The following is a 12323-nucleotide window of genomic DNA, read 5'->3' as shown; positions in this document are numbered from 1 at the left end:
TCTGACAGTCTCAGCTGCCGTGGTTTGAGTTGTGGAAGGCTCCACTCTCCTTCTAGCCTCCGAACAAAATCTGTATTTCAGAGAGAAATGCAGAGAGAAAAGGAGTTAAATGAAAGTTCAGATAAGCATAATAAGTACTGGGAAGATGAGATTCTCCAAGCAGAGTGCTCTAGAAAGAACTCACGTTAGTCTGGGCAAGGCTGTCATCAATTACAGTGTGCAGAACTAGCTATTCTTGGACTCATAAGGAGGCAAGGGATTTGTTTCCTCAGCTGCATGGAGTCATGCTATGAGATATCATTAAGTAAGAATAATTAGGTTTTGAGTTTTCAACACACAAGATTTGTATCTTCCCCTGTCCTCTCCAAAAAGATCTCTCCTACTTGGTAGCCTGGGTTTCTGTACCTTTTAACTATAGAATCATCACAATAAATCCATGTCTGTGAAATACGTGGATGTGTTGCTTTGCGTGCCTCTAGATGAGGTTAATTATTATTACTTTGGGGTGATAAGAAAGTAAAATACCAATGGATCTTTTAGTTTGAGCAGTTCATTGGTGATCTACAGATTTAATTTACCTGTAGTGATATTTTGACTGCAGTTAAAAAAAAATCACAGGAATAATTATAGTAAAATCTCAGTGATCAGAGCGGTCACCTCAGGGTACCTGGTTTCCTGGTTGAAATGGCAATGTGAGAAGCTTGTACTAACATTCCAGCACTACATTTTCAAAGTGTGGGAAGCACGCGTGCAAAGGCTCTGAGGATTAACTTTCTGGCACTGGCTGCTCCCTGCGACACCACAATCATTACTTCAGGCAAAAACAAATTGTTCCATGACGTTTTGTTGCTTCATCAGCAGAAAAAAAAAACAACTATTCAGCTCAATTTTCTGCCAAGGTTGATCTTTCTCTTCCTTTCTGTGCATATGGAGGGTCCCCAGGAGGCGTATGGGGGGTCTATGGTGATACTGCGTGAGAAATCAGAGTTGAGGTTGGAGGAGTACAAAGACATCTCTCATGTCCAGCTGAGGTCATTGGGATGGAGAGGAGCCCAGCCTATACTATAGAAGAATTTGGGATCTACTGAGGTGTTTATCCTTGCAGTACAGTGAATCTTTTTTGTTGTCTTGTTTTCAGAGGCCTAGACTTGATCTATTGTAAAATCATGTTATTCAGATCTGGCCAGCTAGTTCTGTTCAGGGTTTAGACTCAGTGCTCTTTAAAAGGCAATGCAGACACTTTATTGTGTGACTCAGTGTTGGAGACCCCAGGAAACATAAATGAGTAAAATTAAAGATAAGCTCCAGGACTTTAAGAGGATCAGACTTGCTAACTCCTCATAGGTAAAACCAAGTTAGAACATGGACACCCACTATGAAATTGGGACCAGACTTATAGGGATCTGACAACTTCTTTTCCCACCCACCCTTTTACCCAACATTGACTGGAATGACACTCATTTTGGACTACAGTTGGTGCTATTGTCACAAAATCTGTTACCCTGTTAACAGAAGAATAGTCAAAGACTTGGTATCAGCGTTTCCAAATCGGAAAAACATAATTGGGAATGATTAATGCAAAGCTACTTATTGATGAGGTAGGAGAGCACAGAACTTCTTTCTGGAAGAGCAACTTCAAACAGATTATGTCAGAAAGGAGAAATAATGTCACTGTTGTGAGATAACTATTTTTAAACCTGGTTGCCTTATTACCATTCACAGGGAAGGTGTCTTGTGCTAATGTAGCTCCATTAAATTACAATTTCCCTCTGCAGTTTGGAGTGTTCTGCCGCTGACTATAATGGGACAGAGTTTTAGACCAGACTGCTAATGAGATGGATGTTTGCACGTTTCGAAGTAATAACTCACAATCAGAATAGGATGTACTCTGTTACTAGCATGCAGCTCTGCTAAGATCTCTTGCTATATGCTCTCAAACTCTACTTCAACAGGCATAGCAGAAGTTTTTTAGGCTTCGTGTCTTTGAGATTGTGGATGTCTTTGTTACCATTCTCTAAGGCAGCTGGCAGGTTGAGCCTGCCTCTCCTTGCATGCAAACAGCAGTGACCACTGTTGGGCTTGAGAGCATGGAGGGAGCAGAGGGTCCTGATCTGAAAGAGAGCAAGGAAATGAGAAGATGCAGGGGGAAAAGAGAAGGGCAGATAGTCACTTTAGCCAGATGAAGGTGATGAAGCAGCTTTTCCTTTACCTGAGTGATTTCATGCCAAGGCACTCACCCAGTTGTGTATCTTGGGGTATGCTGCATAAACATAACTTACATATTTTTCCCAGACGCACCCTCCATTGCAGTGAATGAAATGATCCAGGGTAATTCATTGCAGCTATTATAAAAATAATATGAATCTGTAACACATCTGTATCTCTTAAATTTAGGCCATTCCCAATTCTTGCTGGTTTCATCAGTCACATGCTCAGAAATGCTTTCATTGCACTAAGGAGGATGATAAAAACTATAAATCAGGTGTTTAAATCCCTAAAACCATGCTAGCTTGAAAGCAACTCAAAATCCCAGGCAGAGAGCCAGGCTTTGTTATTAAAATTAAAGGTTCTTCTGCATGTGCTAATGGTTTAGATGTCCCGGATATTCTAGACAAGTGTATTGTAGGTTTTACTGTGGTGATAAAATGCAAATTTCACCCATAAGCCTTCTTGTTGACATAGAGGATAACAACAAATACATATGTGTGTGCATTTAAAAACATTGTTTTGAATCTGCCAGAGAAGGGAATGTGGAGCAATGTAACTTCTCCAGAGTTTTTGGAGATAGATATACTGGATTGCATTAGAAAGATACCTCATTTTTTAGATAAATTATAGTGTTTAATGTGCAGCATGGACATGCAGCCTGTAGCTCAATGAAATACATTCTGCACATCAACATATTTAGTGTTAAATAATGAGGCAGATTTTGCAGGATCAGAAAAAGAGACATGACGAAAACGACATAGAGAATAGAAGTCCGATTACAGGAAAGGTGGAGCATCTGTTATATTTATGGTCAATTTTCCATTTTCCTATATCTTTGGTAAAAATTACATCAGAGTTCATGTAGAGATTGCTATAAAATGTTTTTAATAGATCAGCCTAAATGGAGTAGCCATTTCTTGCTGATGTGGCTGAGTCTGCTTCAAGTTTAAGCTGCTCATGGTGGGTTAAGCTCTGGAGTCACAGTCCTCACAAACTATCCTAGTAGATAAAGCTACACTATGTAAAAAAAACATTCATATTTTAGTGATCAAGGCAAGTAAAGTCACTTCTACAAGTCAATATTCCTAAAGCATCCCAGCCCTCTGACATATGACATCTAGGGATGCCCTGGCATTAAATAGACTTCCCGAACCATCTTTCACAGGAGACAATACTGGATTTGCAGTGGGGTTTCCATCATTGCTGACAAATGCTGTTTGAATTTCTTAGCCCCAGATATTCTGAAAGGTGACAGGAGAACAAAATCAAACCTTTTACAGAATACTTGGGTCTCTCCCATCACTTGTGGCTTTACCACAAAATTACCAGAGGGTTTAAAAAAAAACAAACACTGTGACCTTGTGTTAGAGAACAAGATCAGTAAGAGAGTTCTGAGAGCACTTTGGCCTCCTGCCTGCAATCACGTTTCAGTTCCGCATGGCAAACTCCACCCTTCAATGGATACCTGCAACTGCTTTTCTCAGTGAGGTGGTGTCCACTTGCATCACACTGGGATTGAGACTACTTTAGTTAGAGCAGGCTCTTCCAACTCATGGCCCATGGCCACATGCGGCCCAGCATGGCTGGCAATGCAGCCACCCTTTGTTCCATGCTATGAAGGCAGAAGCTCCTCACTGCAGAGTGGCCCTGGACACACACTCATTGCTCAGCAACAGCCAAACAATCAGTGTGCCATTAAGGCTATGCCTAGTGAATGAAACCAGGGCACGGGAAGAGCAGTTCTGCATAGTGCTGACTCAAATGATGGTAAGCAACTGTATGCATTTTAATATTGTCTTAATGCAGGGCTCTGAACAATGAAGAACTCTGAATAATGAAGGCAGCCATACCTTCTTCTGGCGTGGATTTCTACGAGCACAGCATGAAGGCTTTTGTTCATTACTAGTGAAAATGCACAGCTAATGGTGGTGACTATGGTGAAAAAGAGTGCCTCGTAGCTGAGAATTTGCTCTATCAAATAGTGTTATTGTGCTCTTTGTGTCTGCTGTAGTTTTCATGCAAATAAATAGGAGGCACTACTTTCAGAGCAACTTATGTATATGTGGCCCAAGACAGTTCCTCTTCACTCAGTGCGGCCCAGGCAAGGGCCGCAAAAGTCTGGACATCCATGAAGTAGAGGTCCCTGTCACGATGCCAGATGCAGGGAAATCCGAAACAGAAGTGTTCCTCATAGATAGATTCTTCACTTTATGCAAAATGTGTTGTGACACATTATCTCTTCAACATGCAGCAAAGTGTACTTTGCAGCGATTGAAGAAATTCAGTTAAATCGAGCCTGTACTTGTGTTCTGGCTGGCTATTTATAGCAAGTGTGGGAGTGTGTTGGCCTCTTCTGACAGCATATCATGGCCATCTTAAATTCTGTAAGCTCTTTTCTGTTGCTACAGTAAATGTTTAAGAAGTTTAATCTTAAATTTGTAAGAGCTTTTGAGATAAGTCTGCTCAAGACACATTAACAGAGTTAGATCAGGAGATGTGCATGAAATGAACTCCCGTGCATTTTTTGACAAGAAAGGCTGTTGGGAGTGGGCTACCTCCATGCTTGCTGCTAATGCCTGGCCTCGATGGGCCGTCAGCAATGCTGTGTGGATCTGTTTGCCCATGACATTTCAAGAAAAAAAGTGTTTTCTGAAACACTCAGATTAAGTGATTTAGGAAACCAATTCCCAAGTTGTTGAAAGCATTTTGCATGGCATGAACTAGTGTAGTCAGAGGCAAAAGAGTTAATTTTGCTTCAGTACAAAGACATGGAAATAGTTTTTTTCTCACTAATTAAATATGAAACTGACTAACTCTATGCAAGCGTAATTTTCTTATCTTATTAGCCATGTTCATTTCTGAAGTGAATAACTACTAGCACTGGTACAGTATATGGGCAGAATAATAGTTGTACTGATTTTTACTTTAATCTCTGAATACAATTAGCATAATTTAAACCATTACAAGCTACAGCAGATAGAAATCACATTATGGAGACTGTAGGTGGAGAAGTGGGTGGTCACATGCAGAGGGAAAACTGGAAGAGCACTTAAAATACAACCAAATAATAATCATGCAGGGGAATGTAGAGCTTGATGGAATTCAAAGGCACATAATTTCTGCTGATGGAGAGAGAGAAGAGGATAATAGAGAGCAAGGTTCAAGGGCTTCTGCTGCTGCAAAGGCTGATCCCAAGAAATTCTGCATATCCCTCTGCGTGTGCACCTCCATTCACTCCATCCTTGTTTATACAAACAGTGCTTTCAGGCAGGTGCCAGCACTCTATAGGCAATAGCAGGAGATGTTTGGGACAGCAGCAAGAGGCTGGTGAAGTAGAGAACATGACATGAAGAAGATGACATTTATACATAGGCAGAAGGAATGATGGCCTTCCTCATGAGCATTTTAGTTATTTGTCTTTGGAAAATAGCAGTGCGATCTCTCTTTTAAGGCCTCTTGTGGTGAGAATTTTTTTTGGTTCAGGTAGCAAAGTCATTGGTAAAACATTTGGTAAAAGGAAATAGGTGCAATAGTTTATGCAACTACTCTATGAAGCATAAGCCCCAAATCCTATTTTCTGACACAATTGAGGAGAAACAGCCCAATGAAGATTTATAGATGACATAGAAGAGGTGAGAAAGGCAAGATACGGTGGGGGAAGGAAAGAGGCAGGTCAGGTGAGAAACCAGAGAGAGAGGAAACTGGGATCAAAGATGTGTTTGAGTGGATCTTGTGTGAAAGGAAGAATTGAGGAAGAAACAAGAAGAGGGAAAGGATAAGCTGGATGAGGATGTTGGAGCTGGAAACCCTGTTGGGTAGGACTGTGTGAATAGGCAAAGGCAGCTACTGAAGGAAGAAAGTACCAGCGTTAAGGAGAAGAGAGAGACAGGTTGGTGCAGAGAAGCTCAAACCTGAGGGCAGTGGGAAGAAGGTGCTCCTGCCACAGCCTAAACCTGAGCTCGGGTCACTCACATCTTCCTACTCTTCTGTTCTTAGCCAACACTTGTGAAGCCAATGGCAAGCCATTATATCTCCCCTCCTGCAGCAGCTGAGCCATAGAAAGGAAGCAGAGATTGCGGATTAAAACCCATGAAAAGAACAGTCTTCTTCATTTACATCCCATACCAGTTTCTCCTTGTGCAAGAAATCATCACCATGGTGTTTTCCAAGCAAGTAACAAATACCAGGAATCTAACCAGTAATAATTTGAAGTTGGGCATAAATAAATTTCTTTATATGTCCCTTTTTTAATAGCTGCAAGGAATTCCGTAGGATTAGATTCCTTAGCAGAAACCCATCTGAAAAGTTACCAAAGACAACAACAGAAAAGTTGTGCTGAGCTGGGATTGCATATATTAATCATTAGGCAAATCTTATTTATATCCTGACAATTTGGCCAGAGCGTGCTATTTGAAACGAACTAGAAATGTTCTTCATCATTTCATGACTGTGAATGTACTGCAGCCAGGCATAACTGCTGAAAACCATAATATGACTTCAACTTATTTTCCACATCAAATTTATTGATTTCCCATCAGCAAGACATTTCTGATATGGACCATGGACTTCATTCCTAAGTGGCTATTTTGTCACTTGCTCTTTGAAACTTCTTCCTATGAAAAAAAAAATCTCTGAACTAAATTCTCTACTTCACAATAGACTGCTGTGACCAAACAGCACTTGCCTAGGCAGCCTTCCATCTGGGCAAGTAATTAGGCTGGAAGTTGAGGAACTTGGATTGTGGACCCAGGTTCCCCACAGTGGTGGGGTCCTCTCAGGCCTTGGAGTTTTTCAAAACTCTTACGGACAAGGCCCAAGGTGATCTCTTCAATCATGAAGTCAGCCCAGCTTTGAGCAGGAGGGGGGGCTGAAGACCTCCAGACCTGCTCTCCCACCAAAATAATTCTGATGCCCAGGCTACCACCGGCCTCCAGGCTGGAATTAGCTTTCTCACTCTATTTCCATTTGCTTCCAACTTTTAGCTTTCAAACGTGGCAGAGAGGAGACCTATTTAGCCTTGTTCCTACAGAGTTTTCATAGAGAGAGGAAAATATTCTGCTTTTTGGATCAGCCCCACTTGCATTTTTATGATGAATTAAGGGAAGCTACATTTAGATAAGCAATGTATTTTGTGTGCATGTGTGGGGAGGAGATTGGCCAGATGATCTGTAGAATCATGATTCAGATGAATGTATGTCACCTCTAGAAGCATGGGCGCTGTGTAATGTTTATAGATGAGCAGTATGCATAAAGTAAAGATCCATACATACTGTACTGTTGTATTTCAGGCAAGAACGACAGATGGTGATATCTAAAGACAGTATTTTCAAGATGTGATTTTTGTGTATTAAATTAATATTATCTGTATTTAATGGATGGAGAGAAAGAATTGTAACAGCACACTTGTGTCCTGACGGAAAAAATTCAGCAAATCTAGTTCAGTAATTAAGGAGTAGACATCTTCCAGTTTTTTACTGTAAGTTTAGTGCTTTACAGACTTTTAAAGGAGATTAACCTATTTAATGCAATTAGCTATAGAACAGGTATTGGCATCCATCTCTCAAAAGGAGCCACCAAATACAGAGTGCTTATATTTCTGAAGGTGAAACGAAGACAGCAAGTAAGCCATATTAATATATGTTTAGCACTCTCTAGTTCTGCTATTTGATTTAGAAACAAGTTATGAAAGAATATGAAATGACAAGGAGGACACCCCTCTCCCAGCCCAACCTCTTAAGAAATAGCAGCAGCCCCTCAGCTTTGCACTTGTATCTCAGAGCCAGGGCTCTATATTTAACAAGCTTTTCCTGGCTCCCACACCCAGATGAATTCATTGGAATGCAGAAGGAAAGCAAGAGCTCATCTGACTCATTAGGAGGCTGACACGCAATTACCATCAATTAAAAGTGCCTTCTAGAGCCACTGTGGGAATTTAGGTGTGCTGAAATAAATGAAACCATCAGGATCTCTGTAAGCAGGACTTCAGCTCAGCGTTTTGCTCAGGACTTATGCAGATATGATTAATCTGCAAAAAACAATTTGCCGGTGTGCTGACTAACAGGTGAAGGGATCCTCAGAAAAGCAAAGCCTGCTGAAGTTTTCCTTCTTCCACTTCATTCTCTGTGACTCGCAAGCAATATATACAAAGAAAGGGAAAACACAGAAAAAAAAAATCCTAAGGTAAAAAAATATTGTGCCAAGTGGCTTTGTATCTTTCATTAGTCATTAGTGAGAAAGATGTTAGAAAGTAGAAGTGTGATGACAAATGATTTACAGATTCTGGCTTCACTGTACCCAGGTAAAGATAGGGGTGTAATCACTGTCCTTTCCTAATGCAAGGCCCTATCTAGGATTAATTTTTTAGATTTAGAATAAAATATTCAGGAGAATGCTGACAACTCGCACTTCTGGAAGTTTAATTACTGCTGATTACATTTTTTTATTGTTCTATTGTTTTATTGTTTATATTCTGGAAAAAAATTGATCAATTATACATGCATACAAGAACTACACAAATATTTTGAAAGTATATGCAATAAATACGTGCCTATGCTATACTTATTTGTATTCACTAGTCATAAGAAGCAGCCAATCCTACCTTTGTCTACCTTGTTATCTAAGATTATTGCACTCTTCCTTCAGGAAAAAAATATATCTACCTACAAGTTCATTTTTATGAATATTACAGTGTATTTTCTTTCCTGTCTGCAGCAAGCAGTTATTCTGTGGAGGCAACTGTGCATAGGATCTTCAAAAAGGCCCCATGCTCTTTGCTGGTGTTTTAGACATACACACATACTCAACACATTGAGGCCAATCAATTACTGAGCACGGAGAAGGTGTCAAGGTAAACAGTGTGATGTTATCACAACACAGCAGCAAGTGTATTCTTATATGACCAAGGAAGAAGTGTTCATAGATGGAGAACACACCAGTTCTCATGCCATTCAGTGTTACCAGGTAGAAGCTCACCTTTTTCAGAACAGAGGGTTTTGTTCAACGTGTTATCTGCAAGCAAACAGGTGTTGGTTTTGTTTTTATATGTAAATCCCTCCAGATATCAGGAACAATCCAACTGACAAACAGAAGTCAAAAACCTTGTGTTACTTAACACGGAGTAATTATTAGATTTTCTTGAGATTCTTACTATTTCTTAAAGAGAGGAGTGCTTCACTAGAAGACGTAAGTGTCAGTAAAATATAGAGATGGTTATATTAATGATATGGACGATACTTCTTTTGGATACATGTCTGTAAGATTTACAGCCTGGTTTCTCCCCAGGAGTTGTATGAATTATGGAAGAAGGTGGAGCTGAGGGGTGGGACAGGAGCTATTTGTCAGGAGTATTTGAGAAAAGCTACCAGGCTGAGAGGAACAGAAGACATAAGATCCATTTATTTAATCATCTCTTATCATTTGCTGGAGAGTGTGCAAACTTGATGCCACACAGAAACGTTCTTTCCTCCCAGGTCAGCTGGGCTGAAACCACTATATTCGTTCTTATGTTCCAGCTGAAACTGAAGTCCCTTTTGCTACATACGTAAAGTAACTGGGTCCTGGTGCTCATAGAACCAAGTGAGTTGTATGCAGCCACTATAGAAAGGACCTCTATAGCACTGTGGGAAATGGTAACTCATGAGGGTGCCCAGTACCACCCAGTAGAATGGCATAGAAAATTGTATCACAGATATCACGATACAATTGCCATCAGCGCTTCAGAGGAGCGCTTCGGAATGGAGAAAGGTCTAGAAAACTGCCTATTTTCTGGTAAATTCTGTGGGCTTTTGAGTAGCTCTTGTGCAAAGCTGCTGGTTTAAATTATGTTAATCTTCTTCACAGGGCAGTGATAAGCAACTTTCTGATTATAAGAACAAAACAAAGGAAATAATGGGACATATTCTCTGGGGACATAGTTCAGTGCAATACCCTTGAAACCAACACACAACAGACAATTTCATTTGCTATCCAGCATGTTCTAAAACAGGGAAAGAATGTTAAATTTCTTCTTGTGTGCCAAGATTATATCTTGCAAATTTGCCATGGAAACCATTTATTTCTTTTTTTCTTTTTCCTCCCCCCACCCCTCCCCCCATTTTGCAGTTGAGTTACAGTGGCTCTTTCAGAAACAGGAGGTGAGAGAATTGCATTGGTTTTGTTTTTGTTGCTGTTGTTTTGTTTTATTTTGTTTGGGGGGGGGGGGGTGGAGGGTTGGAAAGGAGGGTAGAGGGAGGACTGAGGAGTGGTGGAGGGGGAGAAAGGGGAATACCTCTGTCTTCACAAAACAAGCACACATCCGTGAGCTCCTGGTGTCAAGAGCTAGCAAAGGGCAGATGCTTCTAACAGTTGGAGAACTGAAGTATGGAGGAGGCAGCCTTTCTCCAGAAGCTGAGAAACTGCTCTATGAAGCAGGGAGGATGGGGTTGACCCACTTAGCGTGAGTGCCTGTGCGGGTGCAGATGGAGAGGGAAGGACAGACAGGAGGGGAAGCTCCTGCAGCCGCTGAGCTGACTCACAGGCCCCGCTTGGCAGCACAGCCACGGTTTCCACAGCCTCGAAGGAGGCAGCAGCTCACAGGAAAACACCCAGAGCATAAATAAGGCCAACACAACCTGGCTAAGGAAGAAGTGCCATGGCCTGCTTTACCACCACAGTGCAGGAACTCTGTGGAGAGGGGCTCACTCCAAGTTTGTACACCTGGGTCTGACAACAGCACAGGGCACTGCAAAGTGTTCTCAGAGGCATGGGTAGAATCTGCATGTGCTTTTGTTTTGGAGGAAAAACTGATTTTTGCAGCATGTCTGGGCTATTCTTTGACATCAACAGTGGGATTAAGTGCCCCTTCAGCACGTTTGCACGTTACACCAAGCTGTGTGGTGCAGTCAACACAGCTGAGGAATACAATGCCATATAGAGAGAGACCTAGAAATGCTCCAGCAGTGGGCCCAAAAGAACCTCATGAGGTTCAACAAATCCAAGTGCAAGATCTTGCTACTGGGTCATGGCAACCGCCAGTAAAAGGACTGCAGTACTAGTGGATGGCAAGCTGTGCATGAGACAGCAATGTGCCCTTGCAGCCCAGAAAGCCAACCATATCCTGTGCTGCATCCAAGGAAGCATGGCCAGCAGGGCTAGGGAGGTGATTGTGCCCTTCTACTCTGCTTTGATGAGGCCTCACCTGGAGTACTGTGTCCAGATGGGGAGTCCTCAGTACAGGGAAGACACAGACCTGTTGGAGTTCATCCATAGGAGCGTCACACAAAAATGATCCATGGGATGGAACAGCTCCCGTATGAGTACAGGCTGAGTGAGCTGGAGATGGTCAGCATGGAGAAGAGAAGGCTCTGCAGAAACCTGAGAGCGGCCTTTCAGTAACTAAACAGGGGATATAAGAAGGAAAGGGACAAACTCTTTAGCAAGGTATGCTGTAAGAGAACACAGAGAAATGGTTTCAAACTAAAAGAGAAAAGATTTAGGCTGGATATAAGGGGGAATTTTTTACAGTAAAGATATTGGACCAGATGATTTTTAATGGTTCCTTCCAATTCTAAGGATTCTATGATTCTACGATTCTTTTGACAACACAGGTTGTTATTTTCCATATTTAAATTCACCCACCACAGGGTTTGTCAAGGGGAATTCAAAGGTTATCTCAGACTTTTAATTAAAAAGAGCAAAGAGGAAAGCATGGGGTGGAGGCAAAAGGAGAAGTAGCCAAGGTGGGCTTGACTCCCCCATGGCTTAAACCTTTATGCAGTTTTTCTTATGTTTATCCCACAAACTGTGACTTCATTTTGCACTGGATGCCAAATTTGAATTGGTCCCTCCCCTTTTAATATTAGGACTTGTAAATTTTTTCTGGGTGATGGCAGTGCTGGAGTCAAATTAGTTCTGCCCCTTAGCAGCCCACCAGCAGGACTTTCAGGTCCATCTGTCTCTGGTTGCCATTTATTGGTAATTCCAAGTTTTTTATCTATTCCTCTCAGATGGACTTCCTTTGTCCTTTTCTCCTGATGGATCATTTCATCATCCTTCTGTTGGCATCATCTCATGTCTGTTTATTTATACTGAACATGAGGAATCTTTTATGGTGCCTCATCAACCACACTGAATTTTTA

This window comes from Gallus gallus, chromosome 1 (genome assembly GCF_016699485.2).
Source record: "Gallus gallus isolate bGalGal1 chromosome 1, bGalGal1.mat.broiler.GRCg7b, whole genome shotgun sequence".
Taxonomy (NCBI): domain Eukaryota; kingdom Metazoa; phylum Chordata; class Aves; order Galliformes; family Phasianidae; genus Gallus; species Gallus gallus.
Note: the sequence above shows the minus strand (reverse complement) of the source record.